This window comes from Lates calcarifer, unplaced genomic scaffold (assembly GCF_001640805.2).
Source record: "Lates calcarifer isolate ASB-BC8 unplaced genomic scaffold, TLL_Latcal_v3 _unitig_4418_quiver_2967, whole genome shotgun sequence".
Lineage (NCBI taxonomy): Eukaryota > Metazoa > Chordata > Actinopteri > Centropomidae > Lates > Lates calcarifer.
In genome coordinates this window covers 1-17989 of record NW_026116886.1, presented here as the reverse complement: position 1 = coordinate 17989, position 17989 = coordinate 1, and the positions used below count along the sequence as shown (strand labels likewise).

The window sequence follows — 17989 nt, the reverse complement described above, 5'->3', positions numbered from 1 at the left end:
AAGGGGATAACGTGTCCAACAGACCTTTAGAGACGGGAGCATACACGGCTTATGCATTACTGTTTTTTGAAAAAAAACAGGCACATTCCAGTTTGTCTGGGCCGAGCTCCGACGGTGAGAAAAGTCAATAAAACCAGCAAAGTTTGTGCACCGCGCGCAACTTTGTCAACTGCAGTATAGTGCTTGCAACGCCTCGGGGACAAGCCTCAGATGAGGGTCAGCTAATGCTGATGTCGCCGAACTCTGGCATTGTGCAGTGTGGCCACCATCAGCCAGGGTGCTGTGTCTGGAACCGACCCCACCGTCTCTGACAACTCCAACTCATACTTACCTGGCAGGGGAGATACCATGATCAAGAAGGTGGTTCACCAGGGCGAGGCTCAGCCATTGCACTCCGGTTGCGCTGACCCCTGCGAATTCCCCAAATGTGGGAGTCTCGACTGCATAATTTCTGGTAGTGGGGGACTGCGTTCGCGCTCTCCCCCTGACCGCTACGTCAAAGGAAAACAAGGTGTCCCGGGTAGCTTCTTTTACTCGTAAGCGTGAAAGCGTGCTGCCAACTATGCCAGTTTTACGACTGCAGAGTCGGTGCTGTTGTCGGGCCGTGACGATTGGTGGGCGTTTCTGTATGTTACAAGCACACATGCCCCCCCCGCCCCGCCCCCAAAGGCGGGGCTTTCCGCCTAAGCCTAACCCTCCGCAAACCCCATTGGATAGCGCATGTGACAGTACGGGGCAGGGTAGCTGACGGGTGCGATCTGGGATTTGGAACGCGGCAGGCGCAAAGAGAGGCCTACCGTGACGGTGGTGGCTGGGACGACTGGGGTTCTCGCTGCCCTCAAGGCGAAGGCCGTACTGACTCTGGTTTCTCTTCATAACGCACAAGTCTTTCGCCTTTTACTAAAGACTTCCGTGGAGGAACGCCAACGAGTTTAAGCTATTTTTGGTAGGTTTGGCCGTAAGGCTGAGCCCTTTGAGTGTGTGAAAAGTCAAACGGCTGTCTCCGCTAAGAACCAGGGGTGCAAAGTGGGGACTGGGTGGGGGTGCTAAGCAGCAGCCATTGTTAGGCTGGCTTGAAAACAGGGCACCGTGACAAGAGAGGATCGTGCCAAAGCTTGGACGGAACACGAAACGCTTTGGACTCATCGCTTCTCGGCCTTTTGGCTAAGATCAAGTGTAGTATCTGTTCTTATCAGTTTAATATCTGATACGTCCCCTACCCGGGACCATATATATTAAATTGATTTTTGGATCAGGGAGCCGGAACGGGGGCTTGCTCCTTCCACTCCACGCATCGACCCGGTATTGCATTACCTCCAGGTACGGTGCACATTCTCTGGAAACGTGCAATGTAACTATAGAGTTTTGTGGGGGGTGTTTTTCCAGGGGAGTCCCTTGCTTTTCTCACATTCCTTTATCGATAGGGTACAAGTTGCTCAAAGCCCTGATGCGGTTACTGAGTCGTACGCTTAGTGGTGCACTCTTGATTTTTCCCTTCCCCGGAGGTTGATCAGGGTGTACCGTCTCTCTTTTGCAGCTGGAAAAGAAGGTAAAGTAAGCAGTTCCCTCTATAGAAGGGGATAACGTGTCCAACAGACCTTTAGAGACGGGAGCATACACGGCTTATGCATTACTGTTTTTGAAAAAAAACAGGCACATTCCAGTTTGTCTGGGCCGAGCTCCGACCGGTGAGAAAAGTCAATAAAACCAGCAAAGTTTGTGCACCGCGCAACTTTGTCAAACTGCAGTATAGTGCTTGCAACGCCTCGGGACAAGCCTCAGATGAGGGTCAGCTAATGCTGATGTCGCCGAACTCTGGCATTGTGCAGTGTGGCCACCATCAGCCAGGGTGCTGTGTCTGGAACCGACCCACCGTCTCTGACAACTCCAACTCATACTTACCTGGCAGGGGAGATACCATGATCAAGAAGGTGGTTCACCCAGGGCGAGGCTCAGCCATTGCACTCCGGTTGCGCTGACCCCTGCGAATTCCCCAAATGTGGGAGTCTCGACTGCATAATTTCTGGTAGTGGGGGACTGCGTTCGCGGCTCTCCCCTGACCGCTACGTCAAAGGAAAACAAGGTGTCCGGGTAGCTTCTTTTACTCGTAAGCGTGAAAGCGTGCTGCCAACTATGCCAGTTTTACGACTGCAGAGTCGGTGCTGTTGTCGGGCCGTGACGATTGGTGGGCGTTTCTGTATGTTACAAGCACACATGCCCCGCCCCGCCCCCCGCCCCAAAGGCGGGCTTTCCGCCTAAGCCTAACCCTCCGCAAACCCCATTGGATAGCGCATGTGACAGTACGGGGCAGGGTAGCTGACGGGTGCGATCTGGGATTTGGAACGCGGCAGGCGCAAAGAGAGGCCTACCGTGACGGTGGTGGCTGGGACGACTGGGGTTCTCGGCTGCCCTCAAGGCGAAGGCCGTACTGACTCTGGTTTCTCTTCATAACGCACAAGTCTTTCGCCTTTTACTAAAGACTTCCGTGGAGAGGAACGCCAACGAGTTTAAGCTATTTTTGGTAGGTTTGGCCGTAAGGCTGAGCCCTTTGAGTGTGTGAAAAGTCAAACGGCTGTCTCCGCTAAGAACCAGGGGTGCAAAGTGGGGAGACTGGGTGGGGGCTAAGCAGCAGCCATTGTTAGGCTGGCTTGAAAACAGGGCACCGTGACAAGAGAGGATCGTGCCAAGAGCTTGGACGGAACACGAAACGCTTTGGACTCATCGCTTCTCGGCCTTTTGGCTAAGATCAAGTGTAGTATCTGTTCTTATCAGTTTAATATCTGATACGTCCTACCCGGGGACCATATATTAAATTGATTTTGGATCAGGGAGCCGGAACGGGGGCTTGCTCCTTCCACTCCACGCATCGACCCGGTATTGCATTACCTCCAGGTACGGTGCACATTCTCTGGAAACGTGCAATGTAACTATAGAGTTTTGTGGGGGGTGTTTTTTCCAGGGGAGTCCCTTGCTTTTCTCACATTCCTTTATCGATAGGGTACAAGTTGCTCAAAGCCCTGATGCGGTTACTGAGTCGTACGCTTAGTGGTGCACTCTTGATTTTTCCCTTCCCCGGAGGTTGATCAGGGTGTACCGTCTCTCTTTTGCAGCTGGAAAAGAAGGTAAAGTAAGCAGTTCTCTCTATAGAAGGGGATAACGTGTCCAACAGACCTTTAGAGACGGGAGCATACACGGCTTATGCATTACTGTTTTTGAAAAAAAACAGGCACATTCCAGTTTGTCTGGGCCGAGCTCCGACCGGTGAGAAAAGTCAATAAAACCAGCAAAGTTTGTGCACCGCGCAACTTTGTCAAACTGCAGTATAGTGCTTGCAACGCCTCGGGACAAGCCTCAGATGAGGGTCAGCTAATGCTGATGTCGCCGAACTCTGGCATTGTGCAGTGTGGCCACCATCAGCCAGGGTGCTGTGTCTGGAACCGACCCCACCGTCTCTGACAACTCCAACTCATACTTACCTGGCAGGGGAGATACCATGATCAAGAAGGTGGTTCACCCAGGGCGAGGCTCAGCCATTGCACTCCGGTTGCGCTGACCCCTGCGAATTCCCCAAATGTGGGAGTCTCGACTGCATAATTTCTGGTAGTGGGGGACTGCGTTCGCGCTCTCCCCTGACCGCTACGTCAAAGGAAAACAAGGTGTCCCGGGTAGCTTCTTTTACTCGTAAGCGTGAAAGCGTGCTGCCAACTATGGCAGTTTTACGACTGCAGAGTCGGTGCTGTTGTCGGGCCGTGACGATTGGTGGGCGTTTCTGTATGTTACAAGCACACATGCCCCCCCGCCCCCGCCCCCCAAAGGCGGGGCTTTCCGCCTAAGCCTAACCCCGCCGCAAACCCCATTGGATAGCGCATGTGACAGTACGGGGCAGGGTAGCTGACGGGTGCGATCTGGGATTTGGAACGCGGCAGGCGCAAAGAGAGGCCTACCGTGACGGTGGTGGCTGGGACGACTGGGGTTCTCGGCTGCCCTCAAGGCGAAGGCCGTACTGACTCTGGTTTCTCTTCATAACGCACAAGTCTTTCGCCTTTTACTAAAGACTTCCGTGGAGAGGAACGCCAACGAGTTTAAGCTATTTTTGGTAGGTTTGGCCGTAAGGCTGAGCCCTTTGAGTGTGTGAAAAGTCAAACGGCTGTCTCCGCTAAGAACCAGGGGTGCAAAGTGGGGAGACTGGGTGGGGGTGCTAAGCAGCAGCCATTGTTAGGCTGGCTTGAAAACAGGGCACCGTGACAAGAGAGGATCGTGCCAAGAGCTTGGACGGAACACGAAACGCTTTGGACTCATCGCTTCTCGGCCTTTTGGCTAAGATCAAGTGTAGTATCTGTTCTTATCAGTTTAATATCTGATACGTCCCCTACCCGGGGACCATATATTAAATTGATTTTTGGATCAGGGAGCCGGAACGGGGGCTTGCTCCTTCCACTCCACGCATCGACCCCGGTATTGCATTACCTCCAGGTACGGTGCACATTCTCTGGAAACGTGCAATGTAACTATAGAGTTTTGTGGGGGGTGTTTTTTCCAGGGGAGTCCCTTGCTTTTTCTCACATTCCTTTATCGATAGGGTACAAGTTGCTCAAAGCCCTGATGCGGTTACTGAGTCGTACGCTTAGTGGTGCACTCTTGATTTTTCCCTTCCCCGGAGGTTGATCAGGGTGTACCGTCTCTCTTTGCAGCTGGAAAAGAAGGTAAAGTAAGCAGTTCTCTCTATATAAGGGGATAACGTGTCCAACAGACCTTTAGAGACGGGAGCATACACGGCTTATGCATTACTGTTTTTTGAAAAAAAACAGGCACATTCCAGTTTGTCTGGGCCGAGCTCCGACCGGTGAGAAAAGTCAATAAAACCAGCAAAGTTTGTGCACCGCGCAACTTTGTCAAACTGCAGTATAGTGCTTGCAACGCCTCGGGACAAGCCTCAGATGAGGGTCAGCTAATGCTGATGTCGCCGAACTCTGGCATTGTGCAGTGTGGCCACCATCAGCCAGGGTGCTGTGTCTGGAACCGACCCCACCGTCTCTGACAACTCCAACTCATACTTACCTGGCAGGGGAGATACCATGATCAAGAAGGTGGTTCACCCAGGGCGAGGCTCAGCCATTGCACTCCGGTTGCGCTGACCCCTGCGAATTCCCAAATGTGGGAGTCTCGACTGCATAATTTCTGGTAGTGGGGGACTGCGTTCGCGCTCTCCCTGACCGCTACGTCAAAGGAAAACAAGGTGTCCCGGGTAGCTTCTTTTACTCGTAAGCGTGAAAGCGTGCTGCCAACTGCCAGTTTTACGACTGCAGAGTCGGTGCTGTTGTCGGCCGTGACGATTGGTGGGCGTTTCTGTATGTTACAAGCACACATGTGGCCCCACAACCCTCGGCCAAGCCAACTAATTATAACGTGCCTGCAAAGCTCGACTGCGGCACCGCTACGTTAGCTGGCGACAGTTTTACGACTGCAGAGTCGGTGCTGTTGTCGGCCGTGACGATTGAGCACACATGCCCGCCTTTCCGCCTAAGCCTAACCCTCCGCAAACCCCATTGATAGCGCATGTGACAGTACGGGCAGGGTAGCTGACGGTGCGATCTGGGATTTGGAACGCGGCAGGCGCAAAGAGAGGCCTACCGTGACGGTGGTGGCTGGGACGACTGGGGTTCTCGGCTGCCCTCAAGGCGAAGGCCGTACTGACTCTGGTTTCTCTCATAACGCACAAGTCTTTCGCCTTTTACTAAAGACTTCCGTGGAGAGGAACGCCAACGAGTTTAAGCTATTTTTGGTAGGTTTGGCCGTAAGGCTGAGCCCTTTGAGTGTGTGAAAAGTCAAACGGCTGTCTCCGCTAAGAACCAGGGGTGCAAAGTGGGGAGACTGGGTGGGGTGCTAAGCAGCAGCCATTGTTAGGCTGGCTTGAAAACAGGGCACCGTGACAAGAGAGGATCGTGCCAAGAGCTTGGACGGAACACGAAACGCTTTGGACTCATCGCTTCTCGGCCTTTTGGCTAAGATCAAGTGTAGTATCTGTTCTTATCAGTTTAATATCTGATACGTCCCCTACCCGGGGACCATATATTAAATTGATTTTTGGATCAGGGAGCCGGAACGGGGGCTTGCTCCTTCCACTCCACGCATCGACCCGGTATTGCATTACCTCCAGGTACGGTGCACATTCTCTGGAAACGTGCAATGTAACTATAGAGTTTTGTGGGGGGTGTTTTTCCAGGGGAGTCCCTTGCTTTTCTCACATTCCTTTATCGATAGGGTACAAGTTGCTCAAAGCCCTGATGCGGTTACTGAGTCGTACGCTTAGTGGTGCACTCTTGATTTTTCCCTTCCCCGGAGGTTGATCAGGGTGTACCGTCTCTCTTTTGCAGCTGGAAAAGAAGGTAAAGTAAGCAGTTCTCTCTATATAAGGGGATAACGTGTCCAACAGACCTTTAGAGACGGGAGCATACACGGCTTATGCATTACTGTTTTTTGAAAAAAACAGGCACATTCCAGTTTGTCTGGGCCGAGCTCCGACCGGTGAGAAAAGTCAATAAAACCAGCAAAGTTTGTGCACCGCGCAACTTTGTCAAACTGCAGTATAGTGCTTGCAACGCCTCGGGGACAAGCCTCAGATGAGGGTCAGCTAATGCTGATGTCGCCGAACTCTGGCATTGTGCAGTGTGGCCACCATCAGCCAGGGTGCTGTGTCTGGAACCGACCCCACCGTCTCTGACAACTCCAACTCATACTTACCTGGCAGGGGAGATACCATGATCAAGAAGGTGGTTCACCCAGGGCGAGGCTCAGCCATTGCACTCCGGTTGCGCTGACCCCTGCGAATTCCCCAAATGTGGGAGTCTCGACTGCATAATTTCTGGTAGTGGGGGACTGCGTTCGCGCTCTCCCCTGACCGCTACGTCAAAGGAAAACAAGGTGTCCCGGGTAGCTTCTTTTACTCGTAAGCGTGAAAGCGTGCTGCCAACTATGCCAGTTTTACGACTGCAGAGTCGGTGCTGTTGTCGGGCCGTGACGATTGGTGGGCGTTTCTGTATGTTACAAGCACACATGCCCCGCCCCCGCCCCCAAAGGCGGGGCTTTCCGCCTAAGCCTAACCCTCCGCAAACCCCATTGGATAGCGCATGTGACAGTACGGGGCAGGGTAGCTGACGGGTGCGATCTGGGATTTGGAACGCGGCAGGCGCAAAGAGAGGCCTACCGTGACGGTGGTGGCTGGGACGACTGGGGTTCTCGGCTGCCCTCAAGGCGAAGGCCGTACTGACTCTGGTTTCTCTTCATAACGCACAAGTCTTTCGCCTTTACTAAAGACTTCCGTGGAGAGGAACGCCAAGCTATTTTTGGTGGTTTGGCCGTAAGGCTGAGCCCTTTGAGTGTGTGAAAAGTCAAACGGCTGTCTCCGCTAAGAACCAGGGGTGCAAAGTGGGGAGACTGGGTGGGGGTGCTAAGCAGCAGCCATTGTTAGGCTGGCTTGAAAACAGGGCACCGTGACAAGAGAGGATCGTGCCAAGAGCTTGGACGGAACACGAAACGCTTTGGACTCATCGCTTCTCGCCTTTTGGCTAAGATCAAGTGTAGTATCTGTTCTTATCAGTTTAATATCTGATACGTCCCCTACCCGGGGACCATATATTAAATTGATTTTTGGATCAGGGAGCCGGAACGGGGGCTTGCTCCTTCCACTCCACGCATCGACCCGGTATTGCATTACCTCCAGGTACGGTGCACATTCTCTGGAAACGTGCAATGTAACTATAGAGTTTTGTGGGGGTGTTTTTTCCAGGGGAGTCCCTTGCTTTTCTCACATTCCTTTATCGATAGGGTACAAGTTGCTCAAAGCCCTGATGCGGTTACTGAGTCGTACGCTTAGTGGTGCACTCTTGATTTTTCCCTTCCCCGGAGGTTGATCAGGGTGTACCGTCTCTCTTTTGCAGCTGGAAAAGAAGGTAAAGTAAGCAGTTCCTCTATAGAAAGGGGATAACGTGTCCAACAGACCTTTAGAGACGGGAGCATACACGGCTTATGCATTACTGTTTTTTGAAAAAAAACAGGCACATTCCAGTTTGTCTGGGCCGAGCTCCGACCGGTGAGAAAAGTCAATAAAACCAGCAAAGTTTGTGCACCGCGCAACTTTGTCAAACTGCAGTATAGTGCTTGCAACGCCTCGGGACAAGCCTCAGATGAGGGTCAGCTAATGCTGATGTCGCCGAACTCTGGCATTGTGCAGTGTGGCCACCATCAGCCAGGGTGCTGTGTCTGGAACCGACCCCACCGTCTCTGACAACTCCAACTCATACTTACCTGGCAGGGGAGATACCATGATCAAGAAGGTGGTTCACCCAGGGCGAGGCTCAGCCATTGCACTCCGGTTGCGCTGACCCCTGCGAATTCCCCAAATGTGGAGTCTCGACTGCATAATTTCTGGTAGTGGGGGACTGCGTTCGCGCTCTCCCCTGACCGCTACGTCAAAGGAAAACAAGGTGTCCCGGGTAGCTTCTTTTACTCGTAAGCGTGCTGCCAACTATGCCAGTTTTACGACTGCAGAGTCGGTGCTGTTGTCGGGCCGTGACGATTGGTGGGCTTTCTGTATGTTACAAGCACACATGCCCCAGCCCCCCCCCCCCCCCCAAAGGCGGGGCTTTCCCTAAGCCTAACCCTCCGCAAACCCCATTGGATAGCGCATGTGACAGTACGGGGCAGGGTAGCTGACGGGTGCGATCTGGGATTTGGAACGCGGCAGGCCAAAGAGAGGCCTACCGTGACGGTGGTGGCTGGGACGACTGGGGTTCTCGGCTGCCTCAAGGCGAAGGCCGTACTGACTCTGGTTTCTCTCATAACGCACAAGTCTTTCGCCTTTTACTAAAGACTTCCGTGGAGAGGAACGCCAACGAGTTTAAGCTATTTTGGTAGGTTTGGCCGTAAGGCTGAGCCCTTTGAGTGTGTGAAAAGTCAAACGGCTGTCTCCGCTAAGAACCAGGGGTGCAAAGTGGGGAGACTGGGTGGGGGTGCTAAGCAGCAGCCATTGTTAGGCTGGCTTGAAAACAGGGCACCGTGACAAGAGAGGATCGTGCCAAGAGCTTGGACGGAACACGAAAACGCTTTGGACTCATCGCTTCTCGGCCTTTTGGCTAAGATCAAGTGTAGTATCTGTTCTTATCAGTTTAATATCTGATACGTCCCCTACCCGGGGACCATATATTAAATTGATTTTTGGATCAGGGAGCCGGAACGGGGGCTTGCTCTTTCCACTCCACGCATCGACCCGGTATTGCATTACCTCCAGGTACGGTGCACATTCTCTGGAAACGTGCAATGTAACTATAGAGTTTTGTGGGGGTGTTTTTTCCAGGGGAGTCCCTTGCTTTTCTCACATTCCTTTATCGATAGGGTACAAGTTGCTCAAAGCCCTGATGCGGTTACTGAGTCGTACGCTTAGTGGTGCACTCTTGATTTTTCCCTTCCCGGAGGTTGATCAGGGTGTACCGTCTCTCTTTTGCAGCTGGAAAAGAAGGTAAAGTAAGCAGTTCCCTCTATAGAAGGGGATAACGTGTCCAACAGACCTTTAGAGACGGGAGCATACACGGCTTATGCATTACTGTTTTTTGAAAAAAAACAGGCACATTCCAGTTTGTCTGGGCCGAGCTCCGACCGGTGAGAAAAGTCAATAAAACCAGCAAAGTTTGTGCACCGCGCAACTTTGTCAAACTGCAGTATAGTGCTTGCAACGCCTCGGGACAAGCCTCAGATGAGGGTCAGCTAATGCTGATGTCGCCGAACTCTGGCATTGTGCAGTGTGGCCACCATCAGCCAGGGTGCTGTGTCTGGAACCGACCCCACCGTCTCTGACAACTCCAACTCATACTTACCTGGCAGGGGAGATACCATGATCAAGAAGGTGGTTCACCCAGGGCGAGGCTCAGCCATTGCACTCCGGTTGCGCTGACCCCTGCGAATTCCCCAAATGTGGGAGTCTCGACTGCATAATTTCTGGTAGTGGGGGACTGCGTTCGCGCTCTCCCTGACCGCTACGTCAAAGGAAAACAAGGTGTCCCGGGTAGCTTCTTTTACTCGTAAGCGATGAAAGCGTGCTGCCAACTATGCCAGTTTTACGACTGCAGAGGTCGGTGCTGTTGTCGGCCGTGACGATTGGTGGGCTTTTCTATATGTTTACAAGCACACATGCCCCCGCCCCCGGCCCCCCAAAGGCGGGGCTTTTCCGCCTAAGCCTAACCCTCCGGCAAACCCCATTGGATAGCGCATGTGACAGTACGGGGCAGGTAGCTGATGGGTGCGATCTGGGATTTGGAACGCGGCAGGCGCAAAGAGACGCCTACCCGTGACGGTGGTGCTGGGACGACTGGGGTTCTCGGCTGCCCTCAAGGCGAAGGCTGTACTGACTCTGGTTTCTCTTCATAACGCACAAGTCTTTCGCCTTTACTAAAGACTTCCGTGGAGAGGAACGCCAACGAGTTTAAGCTATTTTTGGTAGGTTTGGCCGTAAGGCTGAGCCCTTTGAGTGTGTGAAAAGTCAAACGGCTGTCTCCGCTAAGAACCAGGGGGTGCAAAGTGGGGAGACTGGGTGGGGGTGCTAAGCAGCAGCCATTGTTAGGCTGGCTTGAAAACAGGGGCACCGTGACAAGAGAGGATCGTGCCAAGAGCTTGGACGGAACACGAAACGCTTTGGACTCATCGCTTCTCGGCCTTTTGGCTAAGATCAAGTGTAGTATCTGTTCTTATCAGTTTAATATCTGATACGTCCCCTACCCGGGGACCATATATTAAATTGATTTTTGGATCAGGGAGCCGGAACGGGGGCTTGCTCCTTCCACTCCACGCATCGACCCGGTATTGCATTACCTCCAGGTACGGTGCACGTTCTCTGGAAACGTGCAATGTAACTATAGAGTTTTGTGGGGGGTGTTTTTCCAGGGAGTCCCTTGCTTTTCTCACATTCCTTTATCGATAGGTACAAGTTGCTCAAAGCCCTGATGCGGTTACTGAGTCGTACGCTTAGTGGTGCACTCTTGATTTTTCCCTTCCCCGGAGGTTGATCAGGGTGTACCGTCTCTCTTTTGCAGCTGGAAAAGAAGGTAAAGTAAGCAGTTCCCTCTATAGAAGGGATAACGTGTCCAACAGACCTTTAGAGACGGGAGCATACACGGCTTATGCATTACTGTTTTTTGAAAAAAAACAGGCCACATTCCAGTTTGTCTGGGCCGAGCTCCGACCGGTGAGAAAAGTCAATAAAACCAGCAAAGTTGTGCCACCGCGCAACTTTGTCAAACTGCAGTATAGTGCTTGCAACGCCTCGGGGACAAGCCTCAGATGAGGGTCAGCTAATGCTGATGTCGCCGAACTCTGGCATTGTGCAGTGTGGCCACCATCAGCCAGGGTGCTGTGTCTGGAACCGACCCCACCGTCTCTGACAACTCCAACTCATACTTACCTGGCAGGGAGATACCATGATCAAGAAGGTGGTTCACCCAGGGCGAGGCTCAGCCATTGCACTCCGGTTGCGCTGACCCCTGCGAATTCCCCAAATGTGGGAGTCTCGACTGCATAATTTCTGGTAGTGGGGGGACTGCGTTCGCGCTCTCCCCTGACCGCTACGTCAAAGGAAAACAAGGTGTCCCGGGTAGCTTCTTTTACTCGTAAGCGTGAAAGCGTGCTGCCAACTATGCCAGTTTTACGACTGCAGAGTCGGTGCTGTTGTCGGGCCGTGACGATTGGTGGGCGTTTCTGTATGTTACAAGCACACATTCCCCCGCCCCCGCCCCCCAAAGGCGGGGCTTTCCGCCTAACTATAGAGTTTTGTGGGGGGTGTTTTTTCCAGGGAGTCCCTTGCTTTTCTCACATTCCTTTATCGATAGGGTACAAGTTGCTCAAAGCCCTGATGCGGTTACTGAGTCGTACGCTTAGTGGTGCACTCTTGATTTTTCCCTTCCCCGGAGGTTGATCAGGGTGTACCGTCTCTCTTTTGCAGCTGGAAAAGAATGCTGATGTCGCCGAACTCTGGCATTGTGCAGTGTGGCCACCATCAGCCAGGGTGCTGTGTCTGGAACCGACCCCACCGTCTCTGACAACTCCAACTCATACTTACCTGGCAGGGGAGATACCATGATCAAGAAGGTGGTTCACCCGGGGCGAGGCTCAGCCATTGCACTCCGGTTGCGCTGACCCCCTGCGAATTCCCCAAATGTGGGAGTCTCGACTGCATAATTTCTGTAGTGGGGGACTGCGTTCGCGCTCTCCCCTGACCGCTACGTCAAAGGAAAACAAGGTGTCCCGGGTAGCTTCTTTTACTCGTAAGCGTGCTGCCAACTATGCCAGTTTTACGACTGCAGAGTCGGTGCTGTTGTCGGGCCGTGACGATTGGTGGGCTTTTCTGTATGTTACAAGCACACATGCCCCAGCCCCCGCCCCCGCCCCCCCAAAGGCGGGGCTTTCCCCCTAAGCCTAACCCTCCGCAAACCCCATTGGATAGCGCATGTGACAGTACGGGGCAGGGTAGCTGACGGGTGCGATCTGGGATTTGGAACGCGGCAGGCGCAAAGAGAGGCCTACCGTGACGGTGGTGGCTGGGACGACTGGGGTTCTCGGCTGCTCTCAAGGCGAAGGCCGTACTGACTCTGGTTTCTCTTCATAACGCACAAGTCTTTCGCCTTTTACTAAAGACTTCCGTGGAGAGGAACGCCAACGAGTTTAAGCTATTTTTGGTAGGTTTGGCCGTAAGGCTGAGCCCTTTGAGTGTGTGAAAAGTCAAACGGCTGTCTCCGCTAAGAACCAGGGGTGCAAAGTGGGGAGACTGGGTGGGGGTGCTAAGCAGCAGCCATTGTTAGGCTGGCTTGAAAACAGGGCACCGTGACAAGAGAGGATCGTGCCAAGAGCTTGGACGGAACACGAAACGCTTTGGACTCATCGCTTCTCGGCCTTTTGGCTAAGACTGCGATCGCCTCTTGTTGGTGGTTAAAATCTTTGTCTGTCGTTGCATCGGTTTTATCAGTGCTTGGGAGGATATTTCTAAATGTTCCTTGTTTAAAACATTTCAATTTTCCAGTAATTGAAAATCTTTAACAAATAGGAATTCATTGGCTGAGAGAGCTATTTTACCTGTTCTCTGCAGGTTGTAACATCTTGACCAGGCCGACCAGGTAAGTACTCTTTGTCTCTTGTGTTATTTATTGTTTTTCATTATTCTTACTTATCGTATTGATCTTTTACTGGTTTTATTGTTTTAAGCACTTTTTTAGCTTGTGGTGCCTCCATCATGTCGGCCACCCATGCCGGCATGCGGAGGCACCACAGCGTTCGTTTAAATTTTGTGGAGAGAGAGGTAAACTCCTGGGGATGTCCAGACTGGACTTCTCCAGGAAGCTAGTCCAAAAAGCCTTGGATTTCACACCAAATGATCTGAACTGTATACTGACCTTGCCTTTTGGTAAAGGCTTTGATGTGAGTTTCCGTTCAGCAGCTCTGCTAAGAGAGTTTTGGACACGTTTTGAAAATGTTAAACCCCAGTTTTCTGCCTTCAGTGTGGAGAAACTGACTGACAATGCCTTAAAAACGGTTATTGTCAGAATGTTCAATGAAACAGTGAATGCAGAGGACATTTGTTTGTGGCTGGGAAGATATTGCACTGTTAAAGGCCAGGCTACCAAAGTGAGAGATGAGGATGGCATTTGGAACTGCGCTTGGAGGGTCCCCATTCAACAATGGCAGGACCCCCAGGGCTTCCAAGGCCTAAAACATCTGCCATCCATGATAGTTCTGGGAGAAAACAGGGGCTACATCCATTACCAGGGTCAGCCCAAGCTCTGCCGCAAGTGTGGTGAGCACGGGCACCTGGCCGAAGCTTGTCAGCAGACTGTCTGTGGGAAATGCAGAGAAATTGGGCACACCTTTGAGGAGTGCACCAATGGCAGAAAATGCAATCTATGTGGAGAATCAAACCACCTCTTCAGAGATTGCCCCAAATCTTTTGCCAACAAAGTAAAGGCAGCAAAAGCAAGTGGGCAAAATGGTGGACCAGGCCAGGCAGTTAGAGAGCTAATTGAAGAGGCTGGGCCGGAAAATTCAAATCTCCCGCCAAATCCTGTGATTGGAGGAGTGGAATCAGATGAGGCGGGAGAAAGGGAGGGGCCTGCAACAGCCCCATCAACAGAGAGTTCTGGAGAGGATGGGGCAATGCAGGTAGAGGGCGGAGCTAGTTCAGATAATGAGGAAGGCCAATTGCAGACTGATAGCGAGGATGCCTCCCCCCCCCAACGCCCAGCAAACAAAGAGGCCGGCATCAGAATTGTCCTCTGAGTCTCCTGTATTTTAGAGAAGAGGGGAAGAGTTGGGACTCTCTCAGACAGTTCATCTGTGGAGGAGCCCAGAGTCTTCCCCTCCGATTCACCAAATGAGGTCTCATTTTTAACAATAGCTCTGCAATCAACCCCTAAGGACTCAAAACTAAATGCAAGGTTGCAGCCTAGACCAACCCCCAGAGTCCATCCGGGGACTGGAGCTAAACCCCCTTACTCTTCACCTGTAAGAGTGAAGGAAGAGCTCCATTCACAGCAGATTATCTGACTGCCATTTTATCTCTGAAATTCCTTGTATAGTCCTTTTAAAATTTCATACCTGTTGTTTTTAACCATACTCATGACTCTCACCTTCTCAACCGTCAATGTGAGAAGTGTGAAGTCGCGAGTTAGAGCCCAGAGTATTTTATCCTATCTTGTTTCCTTTAAGTCAGATGTGTTTTTAATACAGGAATGTGGCATTCCGTTTTAAAACACTACAGACAGTGGGAGGAGTTGTGGCCATATACATCAATATGGAGTGGATCAAATTACAACAAAAATGATGGAGTGGCCATTTTAATCAAAAATCCTAAGGTTCTGGTGAAGGGCAGCCACTGTGGTGAGAAATGGTCGGGCACTTTTAGCACACTTGACTTTTAGGAGAAGGGATTTTAATCTCTTAAATATTTATGGCTTTAATGACAGGAATGACAGGTATGACCTTTTAGAAGAACTGCAGTTCCACATGCTAGGTAGGGAACCTTTAGTTGTAGGGGGTGATTTTAATTGTATTTTAAGCAGGAAAGACAGGAAAAGAGGAGGGCAAGATTTTAAAGTTGATAAAGCATCACTTTTACTACAGGGCATATGCAGGGATTTTAAAATTCAGGACTGTTTTAAAACCATGCATCCTAGAGAGGAGGGCTTCACCTGGTTCAGTGGTGATGGCACCAGAGCCTCTCGCATAGACTATATTTTTACACGGGACTGCCCACCAACCGATGCTAGATTGACCCCTGTTTTCTTTTCCGATCACCTGATGCTTTCCTGCACCCTTTCGCTCTCTTCGGGTGTGACATCAGGAAGTGGTCTGTGGAAACTCAACTGCTCCCTTTTAGAAGACCAGGTTTTAGTCAACCAATACAGGGAGCAGTACAGAGAGTGGCAGACCCTTCAAGACTTTTACGACACATGCGCACACTGGTGGGAAATGGTGAAGGAAAAGACCCAGACTTTTTTTAGACAGGCAGGGAAGAGAAAAAAGAGTAGGGAAAATAGACGCATGATGGGACTGCAGAACGACTACAACGCTATTTTAAACTACAACAATGCGGAATGGATTTTAGTGAGGAAATAAAACAAGTCAAAACAGAGATGTCGGTTTTAGCAGAAACCAAAAGTAAAGGTGTCATTTTAAGAAGCAGGGAACAAGAAATTGAAGAGGGGGAAAAGTGCACAAGGTATTTTTTTAAGAAAATCATAAATAAAAGGGAACGGTTTGTAAACTAACAAAAGAAATGGGTGCACAGTAGAAACAATAGAAGAAATTAAACAAGTTGTTGAAACTACTATGAAAAATTGTACCAAAGGAAACCTATTGAAAAAGACACCATGACAGAAGTTTTAAACCTCATTACCGGGACAGTAGAAAGCAGCGTGCTTTTAACCCAAGATTTTACGATTTTAGAGTTAAATAAATGCATCACAGGTTTTAAGAAGGGGAAGTCCCCAGGACAAGATGGACTTCCCCTGGAATTTTATTTGACATTTTGGGACATTTTAGCACCTGATTTGCTTGCTGTTTTTATGGGTTTTGAACGACTAGACCGACTTCCTGACAGTTTTAGAATAGGGATAGTGACTCTCCTTCACAAGGCCAAAGATAAGACTGATTTGAAGAACTGGAGACCTATCACTCTTTTAAACTTTGGACTGCAAACTTTTAGCCTCACGTATGTCTGGATTTTTAGAAGAGGTGATTCACCCAGATCAAGCCTGCGCCATTCCGGGGAGGAAGATCACCGACAGCCTCGTACTGATCCGAGACACCATCTGTTACGCGAGAGACAGAAACATCAGGCTAATAGTACTAAATTTAGATTTTGAAAAAGCCTTCGATCGGGTCTCGCACCAGTACTCTTTCGGGTACTGCAAAAATGGGATTTCCAGAAAGGTTTATAGCTTGGTGGGATTGCTGTACCGGAGCATCACCAGCAGATTTGTTATTAACGGGCACCTGACAAAAGCAGTGGATATTAACTGCGGTGTTCGTCAGGGCTGTCCGTTATCTGCCCTCCCTCTATGTCATCTGTATAGAACCTCTGGCGCAGATCTTTGAGAAGGGACAACGAATCAATGGGATCGGATCCAGGGAGCGGGGGACTTCAGACTAAATGCGTTTTATACATGGACGACGTCAACGTTTTATGCACCGACCTTTTATCTGTCAACAGGACGCTGGACTTGACTGACTGGTTTGGACGGGCCTCTGGGTCAAAACTCAACAGAGGCAAGACCCAAGCCCAACTTTATGGGCCATGGACGGCGACTGAAATGACAGGACTCCCCCTGACTGTGACACAGACTGACCAGAGAATACTGGGGGTCAAATTTGACAAGGAGGGGGAGGGAAAACAAATTGGCCAGACGTGGTAGGAAAAGTAAGGCAAAGACTAGGATACTGGGGACTTAGAGGACTGACCATTGAAGGGAAGGTTTTAATCATCAAAGCAGTGATTTTACCCTTGCTTTTACTGATCAGTTCCGTTTTTATCCCTCCTAGGAGAGTGCTTTTAGATCTTGACCGAGCCATCTTTTACTTTTTGTGGGGCTCCAAGTGGGAAAGACTGAGGAGAGACGTGATGAGGAGGCCAAAAGAAAAAGGGGGAAAAGGAGTACCTGACCTACACTTGTTTTTAGGAAGCCGATACGTCGCGCTATACGTGAAATATGCTACAGACCCATCCAGAAACCCTAAGACCACAGCAATGACACGATTCTGGATGGGTTCTTATCTCAGAAGATTGAAGATTTTACCCACTGATCTTAAAGTACCTGTGTCCTTTAACCTGCCACCAGCCTATGCTTTTATTCAGAAGTTTTTAAAGCATTTTAACCTGGAGCAGGAGGAGCTGCAAGTTTTAGCCAATCACCGTGTGTTGATTTCTGTTGTGCAGGAGCAGGAACCAGTGAGTCCAGTGCGCGGGCTTCCATTAGGCCAGCCCTCAACAGTTTGGCGCAACGTCAACCACCCCGCTCTTCCAAACAGACTCCGGGACCTGTCATGGATGGTGGCTCACGAGATCCTCCCGGTCAGGTCCGTCATGCACTCCCGGGGCATGTCGGCGCTCTCACCTCGACCTGGTTGTGGTGCGCCTGAGTCGGTGAGGCATCTGCTCTGGGAGTGCAGCGCTGCCGTAGACCAGTGGGCAATGGCCGGCTCCTTACAATTCCCGTACTTGCCAGCAAGGGAGGTCCTTACAGCACAGCTGGTGCTCTATGGGTGAGCCAGGAAGCAATCAAAAAAGACGACTTTGCCAAGCAGTGGCTCACCCTGGCCGCCATCAAAGACGCCATGTGGACCTCCAGAAACTTGCTGGTAAGGAAGCACATGCAGATGCCCCCGTGGCTGTGATCCGGATGGCCGCAGCGACGGTCCAAGTGGCCGAAGCTGCAGGCGGCAGGCCTAGGACACAGCC

At 51.1% G+C, this 17989-nt stretch overlaps 23 non-coding genes and 1 pseudogene across 23 annotated transcripts; all 24 read left to right on the top strand.

Annotated features, from left to right (window-relative positions):
- Nucleotides 1-323: 323 nt before the first annotated feature.
- On the top strand, nt 324-486 carry LOC127140326 (U1 spliceosomal RNA). The gene has a single exon (XR_007810819.1). It is a non-coding gene; the product is annotated as a U1 spliceosomal RNA (small nuclear RNA).
- Nucleotides 487-856: 370 nt separating this feature from the next.
- On the top strand, nt 857-966 carry LOC127140321 (U5 spliceosomal RNA). Its single transcript, XR_007810815.1, has one exon. It is a non-coding gene; the product is annotated as a U5 spliceosomal RNA (small nuclear RNA).
- Nucleotides 967-1144: 178 nt separating this feature from the next.
- On the top strand, nt 1145-1336 carry LOC127140312 (U2 spliceosomal RNA). Its single transcript, XR_007810806.1, has one exon. It is a non-coding gene; the product is annotated as a U2 spliceosomal RNA (small nuclear RNA).
- A 558-nt stretch (nt 1337-1894) lies between these two features.
- On the top strand, nt 1895-2059 carry LOC127140306 (U1 spliceosomal RNA). The gene has a single exon (XR_007810800.1). It is a non-coding gene; the product is annotated as a U1 spliceosomal RNA (small nuclear RNA).
- A 370-nt stretch (nt 2060-2429) lies between these two features.
- On the top strand, nt 2430-2541 carry LOC127140318 (U5 spliceosomal RNA). Its single transcript, XR_007810812.1, has one exon. It is a non-coding gene; the product is annotated as a U5 spliceosomal RNA (small nuclear RNA).
- A 179-nt stretch (nt 2542-2720) lies between these two features.
- LOC127140315 (U2 spliceosomal RNA) lies at nt 2721-2908 on the top strand. Its single transcript, XR_007810809.1, has one exon. It is a non-coding gene; the product is annotated as a U2 spliceosomal RNA (small nuclear RNA).
- A 560-nt stretch (nt 2909-3468) lies between these two features.
- On the top strand, nt 3469-3632 carry LOC127140314 (U1 spliceosomal RNA). The gene has a single exon (XR_007810808.1). It is a non-coding gene; the product is annotated as a U1 spliceosomal RNA (small nuclear RNA).
- Nucleotides 3633-4004: 372 nt separating this feature from the next.
- LOC127140317 (U5 spliceosomal RNA) lies at nt 4005-4116 on the top strand. Its single transcript, XR_007810811.1, has one exon. It is a non-coding gene; the product is annotated as a U5 spliceosomal RNA (small nuclear RNA).
- A 181-nt stretch (nt 4117-4297) lies between these two features.
- LOC127140311 (U2 spliceosomal RNA) lies at nt 4298-4489 on the top strand. Its single transcript, XR_007810805.1, has one exon. It is a non-coding gene; the product is annotated as a U2 spliceosomal RNA (small nuclear RNA).
- Nucleotides 4490-5050: 561 nt separating this feature from the next.
- LOC127140304 (U1 spliceosomal RNA) lies at nt 5051-5213 on the top strand. Its single transcript, XR_007810798.1, has one exon. It is a non-coding gene; the product is annotated as a U1 spliceosomal RNA (small nuclear RNA).
- A 478-nt stretch (nt 5214-5691) lies between these two features.
- LOC127140320 (U5 spliceosomal RNA) lies at nt 5692-5802 on the top strand. The gene has a single exon (XR_007810814.1). It is a non-coding gene; the product is annotated as a U5 spliceosomal RNA (small nuclear RNA).
- A 180-nt stretch (nt 5803-5982) lies between these two features.
- Nucleotides 5983-6173, top strand: LOC127140308 (U2 spliceosomal RNA). Its single transcript, XR_007810802.1, has one exon. It is a non-coding gene; the product is annotated as a U2 spliceosomal RNA (small nuclear RNA).
- Nucleotides 6174-6733: 560 nt separating this feature from the next.
- LOC127140303 (U1 spliceosomal RNA) lies at nt 6734-6897 on the top strand. Its single transcript, XR_007810797.1, has one exon. It is a non-coding gene; the product is annotated as a U1 spliceosomal RNA (small nuclear RNA).
- A 373-nt stretch (nt 6898-7270) lies between these two features.
- Nucleotides 7271-7369, top strand: LOC127140323 (uncharacterized; annotated as a pseudogene).
- A 177-nt stretch (nt 7370-7546) lies between these two features.
- LOC127140313 (U2 spliceosomal RNA) lies at nt 7547-7736 on the top strand. Its single transcript, XR_007810807.1, has one exon. It is a non-coding gene; the product is annotated as a U2 spliceosomal RNA (small nuclear RNA).
- Nucleotides 7737-8296: 560 nt separating this feature from the next.
- LOC127140324 (U1 spliceosomal RNA) lies at nt 8297-8459 on the top strand. Its single transcript, XR_007810817.1, has one exon. It is a non-coding gene; the product is annotated as a U1 spliceosomal RNA (small nuclear RNA).
- A 360-nt stretch (nt 8460-8819) lies between these two features.
- On the top strand, nt 8820-8933 carry LOC127140322 (U5 spliceosomal RNA). The gene has a single exon (XR_007810816.1). It is a non-coding gene; the product is annotated as a U5 spliceosomal RNA (small nuclear RNA).
- Nucleotides 8934-9111: 178 nt separating this feature from the next.
- LOC127140310 (U2 spliceosomal RNA) lies at nt 9112-9302 on the top strand. The gene has a single exon (XR_007810804.1). It is a non-coding gene; the product is annotated as a U2 spliceosomal RNA (small nuclear RNA).
- Nucleotides 9303-9861: 559 nt separating this feature from the next.
- Nucleotides 9862-10025, top strand: LOC127140325 (U1 spliceosomal RNA). The gene has a single exon (XR_007810818.1). It is a non-coding gene; the product is annotated as a U1 spliceosomal RNA (small nuclear RNA).
- Nucleotides 10026-10397: 372 nt separating this feature from the next.
- LOC127140319 (U5 spliceosomal RNA) lies at nt 10398-10508 on the top strand. The gene has a single exon (XR_007810813.1). It is a non-coding gene; the product is annotated as a U5 spliceosomal RNA (small nuclear RNA).
- A 183-nt stretch (nt 10509-10691) lies between these two features.
- LOC127140309 (U2 spliceosomal RNA) lies at nt 10692-10882 on the top strand. Its single transcript, XR_007810803.1, has one exon. It is a non-coding gene; the product is annotated as a U2 spliceosomal RNA (small nuclear RNA).
- Nucleotides 10883-11441: 559 nt separating this feature from the next.
- Nucleotides 11442-11605, top strand: LOC127140305 (U1 spliceosomal RNA). Its single transcript, XR_007810799.1, has one exon. It is a non-coding gene; the product is annotated as a U1 spliceosomal RNA (small nuclear RNA).
- Nucleotides 11606-12095: 490 nt separating this feature from the next.
- Nucleotides 12096-12259, top strand: LOC127140307 (U1 spliceosomal RNA). The gene has a single exon (XR_007810801.1). It is a non-coding gene; the product is annotated as a U1 spliceosomal RNA (small nuclear RNA).
- A 368-nt stretch (nt 12260-12627) lies between these two features.
- On the top strand, nt 12628-12739 carry LOC127140316 (U5 spliceosomal RNA). Its single transcript, XR_007810810.1, has one exon. It is a non-coding gene; the product is annotated as a U5 spliceosomal RNA (small nuclear RNA).
- Nucleotides 12740-17989: the final 5250 nt, after the last annotated feature.